Below are 17,578 nucleotides of genomic sequence, written 5' to 3'. Positions count from 1 at the left end.
CCGTTATGGGGTGCCGGTATCCCCTGCAGTTTAAAGCTCCCGCGTCACGTGACCGGGTTATTTACATTCTGCAGGGGATACCGGCAATCCATAAAGGGGCCCGTATCTCCTGAAGTAGGACGTCCTCGGACATGAAACCAATGCGGTTAAGCTCAGGAAACCCCCTGCACATCTACACTACTGTCAAAACACACATACAAATAAACAATAGTTCCTTACCGTAGCGTCTATCTGCTGTGGTTATGAAGCAGCATGCATGTAAATTTTAATAATAGTGTGCGGGAACAGGGGGTCCCCTGAGCTGAACCGCATTGAGTTCTGCCTCGGGGACCCCCTACTTCTTGTGATACAGGCCCTGATATGTAGTGCCGGTATCCCCTGCAGAATTTTTAAGTCCCGCTCACGTGACGCGGAACTCCCACAAATAAGATTCATCTCCGGAGACCCCCTGCTCATTATAAAAAATAAATTTCAAACAATAAATTTGTTTTGTTCTTCTACACGCAAACGCAATTATGGTCCCCTGAGTTTCATGGGGGTCTTTGGGAGAGTCCATGTAATGATTCAATCCATTCACTATAATATCGTCGTTCATTATTGTATATATATATATATATATATATATATATATATATATATATATATATATATATATATATATATATAAGAGAGAGATATATTTGTATGGACATGGTACTGTAGGGCTAAGTGTTGACAAGATGAACTCAGGAATTATGTAAGCACATGACACCAATTGTAATCACACTTTGGCCACGATCTCTGTGTGACACACTATAAAAACATATATTTTTTTGTTCCAACGTGTGGGTGCAGTTGTGAGGAGAGGAGAGATAGAGCGGAGTTGTTGTTGTTGTTGGTGGTAGTAGGAGAGAGTTCTTGATTACTGAGTTAGTTTTATTGTATTTTGTTTATTTTCAATACATTTTTGTCTTGTTGTTGTGAAAGTTATTTGTCAGTGTGACCTTTTTGTTTATATTTGTTTATTGTGATTGAGTGAAATAGAGAGGATGAGTGGACGTGGGAGTGGACATGGGAGTGGATGTGGGAGTGGACGTGTGAGTGGTGCGGTGGCTGGTGGCATGGTGGAGCGTGGGAGTGGCGTGGTGGAGCGTGGGAGTGGAGTGATGGAGCATGGGAGTGGAGTGGTGGAGCGTGGGATTGGCATGGTGGAGCATGGGAGTGGAGAGGTGGAGCGTGGGAGTGGAGTGGTGGAGCATGGGAGTGGAGTAGTGGAGCGTGGGAGTGGAGTGGTGGAGAATGGGAGTGGAGGTGGTGCGGTGGCTGGTGGGAGTGGGAGAGGAGTGGGACGTACAGGTACGGTTCGTCCTGCCAGGGCAAGTATGTTCCGTGATGATACTCCAGGTGGGGGAGTGCAGATGGGTGAGGGTAGCTGGAGTAGTGGACATGGAGAGGGAGACACTGTTCACCATACAAACAGTGATGAGGATGGAAGTGATGAGGGGCCATCAACAACCCAGGCACCTACGGAGGGCATGAGAAACCCACGATTTACCCCTCGTGAAAATGACATCCTTGTTGAAGGTGTCATGTCATCCTATGATCGACTATATGGATCCTTGGCAAGTAAGTATTTTTTATCTAATGTATTATAATATTCAAAGTATGTTGTATATACCGCAATACCTAATGTATGAACTGTATTTGACATTTGTAATTCTTGTGTGCTGGGGAACAATGAGGATAACTTTAATCTCATAAGGACATATCCAAAAAAGTTTTCCACGCACTCCTAATTAATAAGAAACTATCAATGATCCTTGAAATGCTGATAACTGAATGAGCTCAACAAAAGAACATTAATTGACAATTGTTATGAAAACTGTTATCACATAAAATTAACAGGAGGGGGAGGGATGGTGAGGGAAGGGGGATATGTGACATCACTAAAGTGAGGGATATGATAACCTAATCACTAATATGGAAGGAAGTTGTGGTGATGAGACGCAGGGTTAATGTTACGTTTCGTGCTCACTTACCCCTTCTACAGGCCCATTCTCATACACCACAAAGTGGGACTATGCTCCTTTACGACTCACTCACACTAAATTAATCCCATTCTTGAAACAAATGCAACAAATATGGCATCCATGTTTAATCAATACATGAGTAACGTAATATTGAGCATGTCAACATGTCTGCTATCACGGATGTGTGCTGATGATTGGGCACATGTAATGTGTCACTAATGTGCGCATTACATAGCCTAATTGGTGTCCTTAATTATATGTACATGTTCACAAACAGTTTCAGATATTACCATACAGCAGGCGTGCTCAACTCCAGTCCTGGAGGGCTGCAAACAGGCCAGGTTTTCAGGATATCCCTACTTCAGCACAGATGGCTTATTTAGTGGCTCAGTATGACTGAGCCATTAATTGAGGCAGGTGTGCAGAAGTAGTGATATCCTGAAAACCTGGCCTGTTTGCGGCCTTCCAGGACTGGAGTTGTGCAGACCTGCCTTACAGAATTACATCACACAACTGAAATGTATCTTAACCTACAGCCATATAAAATATGTTTTCTATATTTATATACACACACAGGTAAAACGAAGACAAGACAAAGTCTAAATTGTGGGCAAATATCTGCAGATCTGTATCAGCATCAGGTGTGTTTAAAAGGACACCTGAGACTTGTAAAAAACGCTTTGGCGACATCAAACTCCGACTGAAGAGGAAGATGGCAAATGCTGGCAGACATGCATGTGGGACAGGAGGGGGTCCTCCCGCCTTCTTGAATCTCCATTCCTATGAGGAAAAGATGTATTCTATCATGAATCCACGACTGATTTTTGGGATTGGAGGCAACAGAGATATTGGGCCAGCTCTCTCTCATCCGACACCTGGTGAGTCAGATGCAATTACATCAATCTTTCTTAGGCCTGCACAACTCCAGTCCCCGAGGGCTGCAAACAGGCCAGGTTTTCAGGTTATCACAACTTCAGCACAGCTGGCTCAATTAGTGGCTCAGTATGACAGAGCCACTAATTGAGCCAGCTGTGCAGAAGTAGGGATATCCATAAATTCTGGCCTGTTTGCGGCCCTCGAGGACTGGAGTTGTGCAGGCCTGCTTTAAGTCATCAATAGTGTTCAATGCAAGAACTTATACATACATTAAACTACACTCATGTGTTTTGATGATTTGATCATGTAATGTCAAAATTACACCTCACTGTTGATTGTAGGAAAATCATGCTTGTTATTTAACTGATGCACGGATAATTTACATAGAATCACAATATGTGCATTCACTATGTCTGTACAGGCAAATAAAGAGTAGCACATATAACTTAGCCAGTATGTTGATTGTAACGTATTGTAATTTATTATATAGTTATTGCTGAGGACACGGAATCAGATGTCTCACCAACAAACATGAAAATGTTAGAAGTGAGGATGATGAGATGGTACTGGATACACCACATATTGATGCCCCAGAACATGAAGATTCAGGCCCAGATTTCAGTGCACTACAGGAGACAACACATGATACAGATGAAGACCATGACCAGACACCAGCGGGACAGGGAGACCAGGTTGCTTTGGAGAGATTGGCGGGTTTAACAAATCTAGAATCCATTTATTTCAAACACCAACAAGATCACACAGACCGACAGACTAAAATAAATGAAAACATCTCTAATCACATGAAAAACATGACTGCCATAATGACCCAACAGCAGGAGACTATACAAAATATGGCCAATACCCTAACGATCATAGCGACATGTATGGCACAGGTTGTGGCACATGTGCAGACACAGCACCCGCCAGACCCACTGGCACAATCTGAGACACTATCTCAGAGGCAAAAAGACCCACATCCAGAGCAACCATCAGAGCCAGAAGCAGAGCTGCCATCAGAGCCAGAAGCAGAGCTACCATCAGAGCCAGAAGCAGAGCTACCATCAGAGCCAGAAGCAGAGCTGCCATCAGAGCCAGAAGCAGAGCTACCATCAGAGCCAGAAGCAGAGCTACCTTGCACTGGCACAGCCGCAGCAACAACAGCTGGCATTGGCACTGTCCCAAGCTTTGGGACTGGCCCAACCTCAGGCACTGGCCCAACCTCAGCCACTGGCCCAAGCTTGGGGACAGGCCCAACCTCAGCCACTGGGCCAAGCTTAGGGACAGGCCCAACCGCAGCCACTGGGCCAAGCTTGGGGACAGGCACAACCTCAGCCACTGGACCAAGCTTGGGGACATGCCCAACCTCAGCCACTGGACCAAGCTTGGGGACAGGCCCAACCTCAGCCACTGGACCAAGCTTGGGGACAGGCCCAACCTCAGCCACTGGTACAACCTCAGGCACTGGCACAACCTCAGGCACTGGCACAACCTTAGCCACTGGCACAACCTCAGGCACTGGCACAACCTCAGCCACTGGCACAACCTCAGCCACTGGCACAACTTCAGCCACTGGCACAACCTCAGCCACTGGCCCAACCTCAGCCACTGGCCCAACCACCAGCTGTTCGAAGAAGGCAACGTGCACGTCAACGTGCATCTGATCCCACATCAAGGCCTTCCACACGGTCATCGCAACGAAATAGTCAAAATAAGTAGTCCTTTTCTGTTTTATAATGTTTTAATTTTTTTTTTGTGGCATATTAAATGCTTTCCATTCACTAATGTTCCTGAAACATGCTGCAATAATCAAGTGTATATAATACCATATTTCATGTGCATACATGTGAACTAAACATCATATGAATTTTCATTTGTGAATAATCTATATGATGCTAACATCACTAATAGATATAGTTATTTAGTATTAACAGTGTCACATAGTCAGTAATTTTTGCACACTTTCACATGTTATTTGCAAACAAGATTCGTTTAGTTTTGTTAAAAAAAATTTTTTTATGCGTTTTGCCACTGAAGCATGTATAATACGCAAGGCAGCCAAAATAATTCTACTGGCCATCTGTATGTGGGAGAATAATACGTGGACACTTCTTCCTTTGTATAATGACCTTGGACAGTGTTCTGCACAGAATGAAACTTTTGATACATTGTAAGAAGATTTATGTTAGTGATAGTTTCGGCTAGTGTACGACATTCCCTGAAAACATGCCTTTTGAGATGTGTTCTTACGAAAGGCCTCCGTTGTCTTACGCTAATCTAATATATAGTGCTATTCAAAACAGGATCCAGAAAGAAGCTACTGTCTCACAGATATATGAATATATAACGGATAACCACCCTTATTATCACTTTCATCCAAAACCTAAAGTATAGAGGAATTCGATACGCCGCACTTTATCAACCAATCCTTCTTTTATTTGAAACCCACCGTCTCTCGGAAACAGGGGTGGCTGTTGGTCAGTTTATGAATCCGGTATGCGTATGTCTGTGAATGCAAATATCAGAAGACAGACAATTGTCGGCCACAACTACCAGGATATAGGTGGCCGCTGCGGTGACTTTAATGTTCAGCCAAATTGCTATTCTTTTCAACCGGAGTTGCCCAACCAATACCAGCAACCTAACGGAGCAAGTTATTACGAAAACATGCATAATATAGAGTTTGCACCACCACCTGAAATGGCACAAAGTTACCATCTGTATCCACCTCAGTACACTGGCGACACACTTTATTCGAGCTCGGCTAGTTCCACGAATTCGGGTATACCCGGGTGTATTGAGGTTTGTGACTGTTTTCTGCCCGAGTGCATTGAGTTATTTTCCGGCAGGGATTGAAGCATTTTATTCCCGCTGGCTGCAATACTGCACAGTATATATATATATACTGCATTACAATTCATGAATTTATGCCATCTGGTAGACACGCGAAGCATTGCAGCCTATTAAATCCTAATCATTATCATTTAACAGATCAGCCGCCCGTCAGCCAGGCATGAACCCAGGCTGGGAAGGCAAATGCAACGGGGCTTGTCAGAGGTGAGGAGCGGCGCATTCCAGGTATCTGCCAGGTACATACCGGGTATTTGCTCGAATAAAGTGTGTCGGTGCAGTACATTCAACAGCATTCCAACTGGTATGGAGTCAGCTACAACCCGACCCAGCTGAACACATGGAACAAGGAATTGATTGACTATAGCGGCAACCTCGCAAACACACCTTCTATGCCTGTGCCGAATCTGACTGCAATATAATGCAGGTAACTAACTGTAGTCCTTTCTAAAATCTGTGAATCGCTTATTCCCGAATGACACGCATATGCGTTCCATTCAGGACGCATGCGCGTACCATACGGGAAAACTATTTTTTTTAAAAATACATTAATGTATTTCTTTTACCTTTTTCGCCTTCTGATTTTCTAAACAGATCGCGGTGTGAAGATCACAATATGCCGGAGCACATTTCCAAAACAAGGTAAGCTTTACTGAACGATATACGTGACAAACGTTACAAAGTGCTGTGCAATGGCGGGTGAAATAACAGATATTCATGCGCTGCCCTTAAATGTAAGGCCACTACGGACCCACCCCCTATGTGTAAAAAGAATCCACTAGCACCATTTAATGTATGTTATGTGCATAATTGCACGACATAGATTACAAATGTGTATTTAGCATATCTCAACATTAGAATGTTTGATCCTGCTTTAACACTTCTTTAAATATCATTAAAGGCAGCAGTTTAGTCACCAACTTTTCTACTTATGCAGAATAGTTATTATTGTTTAGCATTCTGTATATAACATTTTTTGTGATAGCATGTGGCAAAACCAAAGCTTGTGTAATACATGCATTTGTACCATGTTACGTGTCATTGTCTAACCAAACCAACATACATTATATAGATCTCTCTATCATAAAAAAAAAAAAGATTTTTAATTAAGGTGTATTGTAATATCACGTCATGATTCACGTAATAAGTGACAGTTACAGTAGAAAAACACGTGTTTAGATGAATCATTAATGTTTCATTTAAGCTGTACATTGCTGTAATTAATATTACATATCTACTTCTTTCACAGATGTGAACATCTCTGTTCCAGACAGAATATAATGTGAATGGATGTATCCAAACACCGACCAACTGCGACCTTTTATTTCATGTCCAAAACCAGCACATGGGCACTGATGCTATGACACAAATGAAAGTGCACATGAAAATGTATTTAGAAATAAAATAATCTTCCATGATATTATATTATGTGAAATAATATAGAAATGTTTGATTTTTCTATATCTTTTAAATATGTGTAAACATTACAATAAAAATAATTAATACATTTAGTGTTATTGCTACATTTTTGTCAATGTCATGCTGATGACACTTTCACATGACTGTACTACAATATTTGTAATCTGTCGTGTTAAGGAATACACATTTATGGAGACTGTCACTGTAATGTCTAGCTTAAATTAGAATGTACACTACTGGCAAAACACACAACAATAAATAACAAATCCTTACCCTAGCGGCTATCTGCTATGGTAATGAAGCTGCATTAATGTACATTTTAATAATAGTGTGCGAGAGCTTCCCGAGTTACAGGCCCCGGTATGGGGCATCGAAGGCCAGTGTCGCCAACATCTTTATAGCGTCCAAGACGTGACGTGGGCTCTATAAAGATGGCGGCGTCACTGGGCTTCGATGCCCCAAACCGGGGCCTGTAACAGTGGAAGCAGGGGGTCCCTGAGGCAGAAATCAATGCGGTTCAGCTCAGGGGACACCCTGCTCCCACACACTAGTAATACAAATACATCAAAGCAGCTTAATAACCATAGCAGTTATTAACCGCTACAGTCATTAAGGGGTTAACCCACCCTCACCCACCATTCGGGAGGCCTACATACCCTCCCACACTAACCCCCCACCCCGTGAGGACTAACCACCCTCATCCACTACCCACAAGGGAGGCCTACCCACATACCCTTGGGGCCAATACCCCCCACCCCCAGTACCCACAAAAAAAAACAATACACAGCCCCACAATAAGCATCATTCTATTTATTAAATACATTACCCACCCCCTGTGCCCCCCATAAATACATGATTTATCCTTTTACATACAGGGTTCATACCCCAGCCCCACGCGAGTCCCCGGCAGGCTGGCGGGGCACCTGACAGACCTACAGGGTACCAGCAGCTCATTTCAAACAGGTTCTAGAGGCCTGTTGGTGGGTCCCGCCAAGCACCATGGCCCCCAGGTGGTCTCCTTGGGTCACCGTGGGCCACAATTGGGTCCCCACGGTAGGCCCGCGGATGTCTGGGAGCCCCGGGTCAGACCCACAGGTGTCTGCGGGGCCTCGAGTGGTTTCCATGGGGGTCTGGGGAACTCACGAGTGCTCACTATGGGTCCGCGGTGCCCCCACGGATGTGGGACCACCGCTTCATCCCCGCACCTATGGGTCGGCGGTGCCCCCACGTATGTGGGACCACCGCTTCATCCCCGAGGACTACGGGTCCGCGGTGCCCCCACAGATGTGAGGCCACCGCTTCATCCCCGCAGGTGTCACCCGTGGAACCACCAGCCTGATACCCATGAGATACCCGAGGAGACCGCAGGTGGTCTCCAGAGGTCTCACGCAGAACCACGGAACAAACCCTGAATGTAAAAAAAATAAACCTGGCCTATACATGGCCTTTTGTATGTCTTGCAGCATAGGAGGGGGCATGGGCAGGATGAAGATGAGGATGAAGATGGCCTTCATCGTGGATGCCTGTAAAAGGTAAGTGTAATATGTTTTTACTGTATTTATTGCATGTTATATGTATTTAAAATGGGCAAATGCATTATTATCCATATGTGGATAATAGTAATTTTGAACATTACTGTAGTGTATGTGTTAGGGGGGTGTATTTATTTATAAATATTGTTTATTATTTTTGGAGGCGCAACATTGGCACCGCAGGGCCGCGGGTACCCCAGGACTTCCGCGGGGACCCCCGCTTGGTGAGCCGGGGACACCTGGACCCCCGCGGGGTCAGCCGGGGACACCCGCCGGCCTGTTGTATGGGTTTTGCGCATACAAAAAGGTAAACAAAGATTTTTTTCTAAGTCCTGCTTTTTTATCACCAGGCTTTAGCTGGTGAGCTTTATTGAGCGCAACTTTCACGTACGATCACTTTGCGTTGCTTAGTGAATCCCGCTAAAGGGCAGGATTCAGCGCAAACAGCTGATCGTACGAGCAAAGTTGGACTTTGAAAAAAATTCTAGAAAAAGCCTGTTTTAGAGCGCAAAGTGCCCGTTTGCGCAGCTTAGTTCATAGCGCTCGGTGGAACTTAACTTTCTAAAAGCACTTTGCGCTCTTAAAACGACTTATCACTGCTTAGTGCGTAGCCCCCTCTATGTGAGATTGGGTGGGGAAAACAGGGTTGCATTAAAAAGTATTTAATTTTTTTTTGTGTCATTTTGTGGAAAGTCATAAATGCACAAAAGCCATAATACATGTTTAAATGTGCATTCCAAGTTGAATGCATACATTTCTTTTTAACATAGGTGGGAAGCAGAAGATCTATGGAGCTGAGCCACAATAATTTTCTTATTGAAATACATATCGGGAAAAGGTGCTGCTGGTACTTCCTGGTTGCTTTAATCCTTCACGTTGTGCGAGCCAATAGGAAGCTGTGTTGGATGACGTTGCGACTTCCTATTGGTTCGCGTGAAGTGGGTGTAATTTAAACTATTTTGTTCCCCTGGAGAGTAAGAACTGGTGGCATCAGCTCCCATGTTGAACACACACACACACACACACACACACACACACACACACACACACACACACACACACACACACACACACACACACACACACACACACACACACACACACACACACACACACACACACACACACACACACACACTAATACTGAGTTAAGTTATGGTGAGTAAAAAAAGTGACAAAAACCCTCCACAGGAAAGCAAATATGCAAATACAACTGTATGCTCACCTGCATGTCTTAGGCAGGTCTGCAACCCCGCCGTTCACCATCATCACCCAGCATACAGCACTTCCACTGCAGCAAGGGATTCTGGGAAATGACATGCAAATGAGCACACAGTGTCACTTTTTGCCTCAAAAAACATTTTTAACATGGTTCCCTATAGGCTTAAGCTTGCTGCATGGTCACAGCTTTGAGCACAGCCAGGGTTAAGGTGCATACCCAGAAAACCACCCACAGACAGCTGTTTCGACCTTGATGGGTCTCATCAGTGTGGGGTTGATTTTAACTGGGTATGTATGAGAGGCTATGGGATAGGCTATACCATAATACTGAGTTAAGTTATGGTGAGTAAAAAAAGTGACAAAAACCCTCCACAGGAAAGCAAATATGCAAATACAACTGTATGCTCATCTGCATGTCTTAGGCAGGTCTGCAACCCCACCTTTCCCCATCATCACCCAGCATACAGTATATATATATATATATATATATATATAAAATTATGTTGGGGATCTGCCGCTTTATCTTGTTCCAATCACCATACTCTTGTGAAGGGTTCCACCAGTCTAAGTTAGAAGGTTGAAAATCAGTGCTGTAGCATATTTGAGTTTCACATAGCTCTGGCCATTCTCCTGCAAAGAATTCAATTAACAATAAGTAAACAGTGCTTTGGTCCACAACCCAGCTGCTTCTGGGCACAAGTATCAAGATTTCAAAAGATAATGTTGGACCTGTAACCGGCTCTGTTATTTTTTTTTTTAATACTTTCATAGAGCCAGCAAAATCACCATTGTTTTATTTAACTCTTTTTAATGCCATTTGGGGCCTTGAAACATTTAAGCAATGCAATCCTCAATGGCTCTGAAAGGGGTTACACAAAGGCTCTTCCCAGTCTGACTCAGTTGACAACTCAACTAAAGTTGAACTAAATCAACATGCATGACCTTTTGTCACACTCTTCGCCTCCCTGCTGAGAACTGGGGTTAGTAAGTCATTAACCTGAATGACCAGAGAGTGAAAGTCAATAAAGAGTAATTACTTAACACTGAGTCTTAGCACTAACTGGAAGTTTTTTTAATCCTCCTTTTGATGTCTTTATTCATAGCGATGGAACAATTATAATGGGGCAGTCCCTCCTAGGAGCAAAAAGTGGCAGTGTTATGTGCCAAAGATGAAATCTGGATATTTTATGCCTTAAAATGAATCAAACACCTAAAAGTATTTACAATCATTTTTCAAGTTCGATTTTAGCATGGAAAGCTAGGCGTAGTTCCACTTATATTAGCTGTTATCCCGTGTGTTAACAATGTGTGTTGTGCATGATTTGCCATAACTTCCACAAACAAAGTGCTCTCCCTTCTCTCTTGACTTGTCAGGAGACAGGACATAGGGTGAAGGAAATACTCGATTCACAATTTGACATAAGCACTTCCCAGGGCCCAGTGAAATATTTTCCTTTTAATAATATTTAATTTTCTAAAATGATATATATATATACATGAATGTATTTGTATTGGGGATGTTAAATGTTTTTGTTTATTTAGAGGCCATGCTCATTTAAAGGTGCAATTCCAGTCAGCCAGTTGAAATGTCTTAGGGGCCTCTGAACAGGAAGTGTTTGTTAATCAAGTGTTTTCTTTACCCTCATCAATCCCTATTCCTGTCAGAGAAGCAATACATAATCATGAGCAGTCCAAGCATGTATAAAAATAATAATTTGGGTGCCTTCAATTGGCAGAACCCTGGCTAGCTCAGTTTGCCTTTCAAATGGCGTTATAAGAGAGTATTAAAATGCATAATTATAACATAAGTGTAACTCAATAAAGTAAACTAGGTCATTTTGATCAGGTTGCCCAACTAATGCAAAACATAATAAAGGAACCAAAAAGCTATAAATATTTTAAAAGAATTTTGGAAACTACCAATTTTCTAATATTTCACTAGAACTTTAAAGTACGATAGGAGATTGTCCATCTAGTTAACTCCATGTTAAAGATAAGATAATCAAATTTACACCCTCTGCATATCAAATATCCAACTAAAACCAAAGGGCACAGGACAGCACATGAATGAGATCAAGATAAGGTCACTCTAACGACAATGTTTACAAACATTTCCAGGGATATTTTTTAAATTAATTTGAAAATAGTGCACTATATTTTTTTAAAGTGTATGTATGTATGTATTGTTAACCATTTTTGGCATGAGTTTGATTTGGTCTGCACTGTTAATAGGGTTGCCAGGTGTCCAGTATTGAACTGGACTGTCCTGTATTTAGACTGTCTAGTAACAAATTAGAGGTTATACTTGACATAGTGACAAGACCAACTTGGGGAGGGGGGAGGGGGGAGGGCGCAGGATTTCCCCAGGCAGGATGAGAGCAAGGCTGTTGCTAAGGGGCAGGGGAGCTTCCTCCATTCTGATTGGATGCAGCTGGGTAATGCAGCCAATCTGGAGGAGGTGTCAGAAGCCTGGAGGGGGGGCCAAGGAAAGGAGAAAAAACGCATGAGCTGACAGATGGAGCGGTCTGTATGTGTCTCTAGCACATCTCACCTTTCACCATTGGGTCCAGTATTTTTGGAGAAGTGACCTGGCAACCCTATAATTGCACATATAACTGACAACACTGCTCTCCTTCTGACTATCAAGGGGAGATTCCTGGAGCTGTTAGGACCTCGGTGGCCGGAATAGCGGGAGCAGGCAAAGATTGTTGGAGTCACGGGCTGAAGTCCGTAGCAGATGGCAAACAGGAACGTCGGGGTCACACGCAGAGGTCGGAGGCAGGCAGCAAGCAGGAACATCGGGGTCACACACAGAGGTTGGCGGCAGGCGGCAAGTGGGAACCTCTGGGTCACACGTGGGGTTTGGCAACAGGAAGGCAGGAGCAGGACAGGAGAGCAGGAACTGAGGCTAGGGAGCAGGGAACAAACAGGGACAAGCCAGATACACTAACAAGGGCCTTTAATTGCAAGGACAAGAACAGGAACAATAATCAGGAACAGGCTGTGGCAGAGAAGTCCAGGGACACAACACAAAGCAAAGGCAAGGACAAACAGGAAACAGGAAACTATAAGGACAGAGCAACAACGAGACAGACAGACAGAGGAACCCCAGAGCACACAGAAAACAGCATCCCACCCGGTGGACAGAAAGAAACTAGGAGGAGAGGGAGAACTAGGAAAATATGTCAGGGCTATTTTCTGATACTACCACTTCAGAAGATACATCTCAACCTTTGAAAGATTCAGGCTACTATTGATGAAGCCTGTGATTGTGCTGGCAAAGTAACTCCTGATGGCTAAAGAATTCCCTTCACCTTCAGGTGTTTCTTTCCTATATACAAAAGATCAGGGGTGCGCAAAGTGGGGGGCAGGAGAATTTCCAGGGGTGGTGCGGCGGCTACAGAGGTCTCGCACTCTCCCCCAAAGCATTCAAATTAAAGTTTGCAGTAGTACACCTTTAACAACAGAATACGCAAATGTCAATCTTTGCCTTGATCTGAAAATAGTCAATGTGAATCAATGGTTCAGGAAATTGCCTCAGATTTATTTGTAAAAATCCCTTTAGCGTCCCATTTTGCACCTGAGTAACTAAAAATCTTCAACAGGAAGACTTTGCTAAATAATACCCTATTATGTTAGTAAATGTTGGTATTAGTGCTAGTTTTAATAAAAACTAACACTAGCACTTAGTGTAGTAAAGAAAATAACATTAGAAATGTAAGCACTATCTCCTCACCCCTTTTTCTTTCTCTTTAATCCCTCCTCACATCTCTCCCTCCTCCATAGTTTATGTTATTATATATCTGCTGTATAACGGATTTCCTTGTGACCTGGAATGGTAAAATACTATACTGACTTTATGTGATATGATATACTAAGTTGTTACAATGCTTTTCTGATATACCCGAGTCCCCTACCCTACCTCCGGTGCGGTGGAATTGCTCGGTTGTCTGGCCGGAGCTCCGCGCAATCGAGAGGTGGGGGTGGCTTTGTTGATTAGGTGCGCATGCGCAGTGTGGCAAAGCAGCGCATGCGCAGTGTCAGGATTGCGGCAAACATCTTGGGATGGTTACGCAGAAGCAGCTGCGGGACTACAAGTCCCAAGATCCTCCAGGGGGAGAGAAGCACCTCATGGGGCTGTCCGAGCCAATAGGGCTCCGAGGAGAGGAGGAACAGTATATCGTCCGTGCATGAAAAGCACGCCAGTCAGTTCTGACGGAGACACTGAGGAGACAGGTAGTGTCCAGGGACCAGTAGCTTCCTGGGCTAGGCCTAGACCTTGTCCCGCAGGTCTCAGCTAGGCCCTGAGCCACCCCAGCAGAATGTTGCAGGGAAAGCCCCAGCTAGGGAATCTTCCCCTTTAGTACTATAGTAGTACTGTTGCACCGTGACAGGACGGCCACGCGGCGCACTGCGGCCTGGGACCAGGCCACGGGACCTAGAGACATTGGGGCCGATTCACTAAGCTACGTTAACTAGCGCTAAAATGTGTTATATCGCTCAGCCGCAAAAGGCTGAAGCCATAAGCGCTATTCACTAAGGCTGCTCGGCGCGTTTACGGCCAGCCGTAGCCAAAAGGGCCATAGCGCACGATCACCTTTTTCCCCCCTGTTATCGTGCTAAAAGTTATTTACACATACACTACATTACATACACATACACTACATACACATACTCTACATTAATGTGCTAAATTACTATTATCCACATATGGATAATAATGCTTTTGCCCATTAAATATACATTAATACAATACATACATTAAATACATGTTGTACTCACCCTTGTCCGGTACCCACGATGAAGGCCAGCCGCATTTTCCTCCTCATCCATACACTGGGGTGCTGAAAAATATACAAAATAAGAACAAGTGCCAAACTAATGTCCCCTAACCCCTTAATGACCTTAGCAGTTATTAACCGCTACAGTCATTAAGGGGTTAAGCCACCCTGACCCGACACCCACTTATTTGTACAGTGGCTTCATCATATTTATATATATATATATATATATATATATATATCTATATATATATATATATATCTATATATATATATATATAGATATATATATATATATATAGATATATATATATATATCTATATATATATATATATAGATATATATATATATAGATATATATATCTATATATATATATATATAATATATATATAATATATATATAAATACTGTATATGCATGATTAACCAATATACAAATAAATACTGTACATGGCCAAATACAAATCTCTCCCAATATCTAACATCACCAAGCTCAATCAATATCTAATAAATCAAAATACAAATACTCAATTTGACAATGTGTACACGATACAAATAATCTTTGCATCATATATACTATGTCAAACAATGCTCCAAATCAAAGACACTAATCCTAACAAGATACAGATACAATCATTAAAGAAAAACAAAGCATCAACACAATTAATTTACCATCAATTAATCCAATCACCAATCAATTACAATCCAATTCAATTACACACTTCAAATCCTACAATCAAACCATTGTGTAAATTAATCTATGACAAAGTAACCATCAAACAACATCTATATGCCAAAAATAAGCCAATAAAATAATCTATAGAAACCAGCCTTTAACTAAACATTAGCAAACATTAGATGTACATTAGCAACACATTTTTACACAAAGCAGCAAATTACCATTCAAATAAACATCCAAGCAAGGCAAGCCAACACGTTTTTATTATACCTGTATGTATGTCCATCTATAGTTTACAGACATAAATACAGGTGCAATAAAAGAGCATTAAAACAATTTAATCACATTAAAAATGAACATACAATACAACCACTGATTTGTCCTGTACGTGTGTATACCCATAGTGACATACATACATTCAGGACAAATAAATGGACATAAAAAAAAATGGACGTCAGGGAAAAAAGTCCAAAAAACCTGTAAAATAAAATTAAAATACATTTTCTTTTTTTACTTACCATTAGATGAACCAGTCACAGCAATCAAGGGGAACCGGAACCACTCGAGCAGCTAATCCAACAACAGGAACCAGGTAACCATAAAATAAAAAATACATTACAATCTACAAGTGTCTTTATCTTCTTTTTTCTGTTTGTAATCCATCGTGGGGTCTTCTCCGTCTTCTTCTGTCTTCTTCTGGGGTCTTCTTTCTTCTTCCGGGGTCTTCTTATCTTCATCCGCCACGCCCTGGTTTTCTTTCTTCATAGGAGGTCTTTCCTCCTCGGCGTTAAGCCTGAAAATGAGACGACATAGGCTTTTAAAGGCCTATGACGTCACATGGTTCTCACGGCCCTGATTGGGCCGTGAAAACCATGTGTTTTGGCCGACAAAAAAAAATGATGACGTCATTTAAAGGCAATGAAAGCACAGCCAATCAGAGAGATCCGGATGACTTCATCGTAGCAGCGCTACATGTGCACATGCAAAAGCGATTTGTAGCACTACTGCAAGGAGACATGGCCAGATAATTTCTCTCTCATATATATATGTATGTATATTTATATGTGTGTGTGTGTGCATATATTTATGTGTGTGCATGTGTATATATTTATATATGTGTGTGTTTGTGTGTGTGTATATTTATATGTGTTTATGTGTGTATATATATTTATATATATGTGTGTGTGTATATGTATATATTTAGGTGTGTTATTGGTTTGTTCAGATGCACTGTGATTGGCCCGAGGCAATCACATGATGCGGTCGTCATCTGTGAAAAGCAAATTCTCAGATCTCTTCATGAGACAGAAGCTTTGCAGCACGTTGCGGCACTACCGTTGCGATTGGTATGTGCGCTTTCATTGGATTCTATTGCTTTGTTTTGAAGCTGCGCGGTGTCATGCCACGCGGCGTTGCCAGCGATTTCTGGTATAATCACAGCCTAATACTGTGGGTCATGAAGAAGGCCACCTAGATGTTATCTCCACACACGACAAAATGCTTAAGGCAATAGAAAAAAAGGCATATTCATTAGGTACAATACCAAAGGATGACAATATTGGTTTCCTATTTTGTGTGAAATAACAATTAGCTTCCTGTGTGCATACTTTTGAAGTGACAGGGTTGTTATTCTTCTTTAATAACAGTTTTAGGCAGCACAATATTGGAGTCAACAAATGGTTTGTAGTATAGAAGGCTTAGCAGTTTGATGATATTGCTTGTTTGTTGTAAACAAGCCCAATGCTCTGGGGATAAAAAAAAAAACCTTTCCTGGAAAACAGAGCAAGCTTACAAAACATTTTAAACTTTAAAGGCACAAAGAAAAAGAAGGCTTAATCCTGATCTTTCTGAAGTGTTTGCCTTTACACTTATGCAATTGCATTTTCACCTTTCCTCTTCTTTCTTTCTTTGTTTCTTTTTGTATTTCTTCTTTCTTATTTGATTTTTAATTCCCTTTTTTTTTTTCTCTTTTTTTTTTTAATCCTTTCTTTTATCAATACATGCCACTGTGCCTGCATAAATATTAACCGTTTGCATTTATTAATGCAGTAAGATTTAAAAGATGTAAATTTTATTGAACCAAAACTACAGTGTTACGCCGGTGCTGCCCGCAGACCAGACCCGTCCCTTATACTGAGGTGGGGACGTATAGGAACACACACCCGCAGCAGAAGGAGCGTGTCCGAAGTGTGGTGAATTAGGCGTTGCCA

Source organism: Ascaphus truei, chromosome 4 (assembly GCF_040206685.1).
Source record: "Ascaphus truei isolate aAscTru1 chromosome 4, aAscTru1.hap1, whole genome shotgun sequence".
In the NCBI taxonomy this organism is placed as follows: Eukaryota; Metazoa; Chordata; class Amphibia; order Anura; family Ascaphidae; genus Ascaphus; species Ascaphus truei.
Note: the sequence above shows the minus strand (reverse complement) of the source record.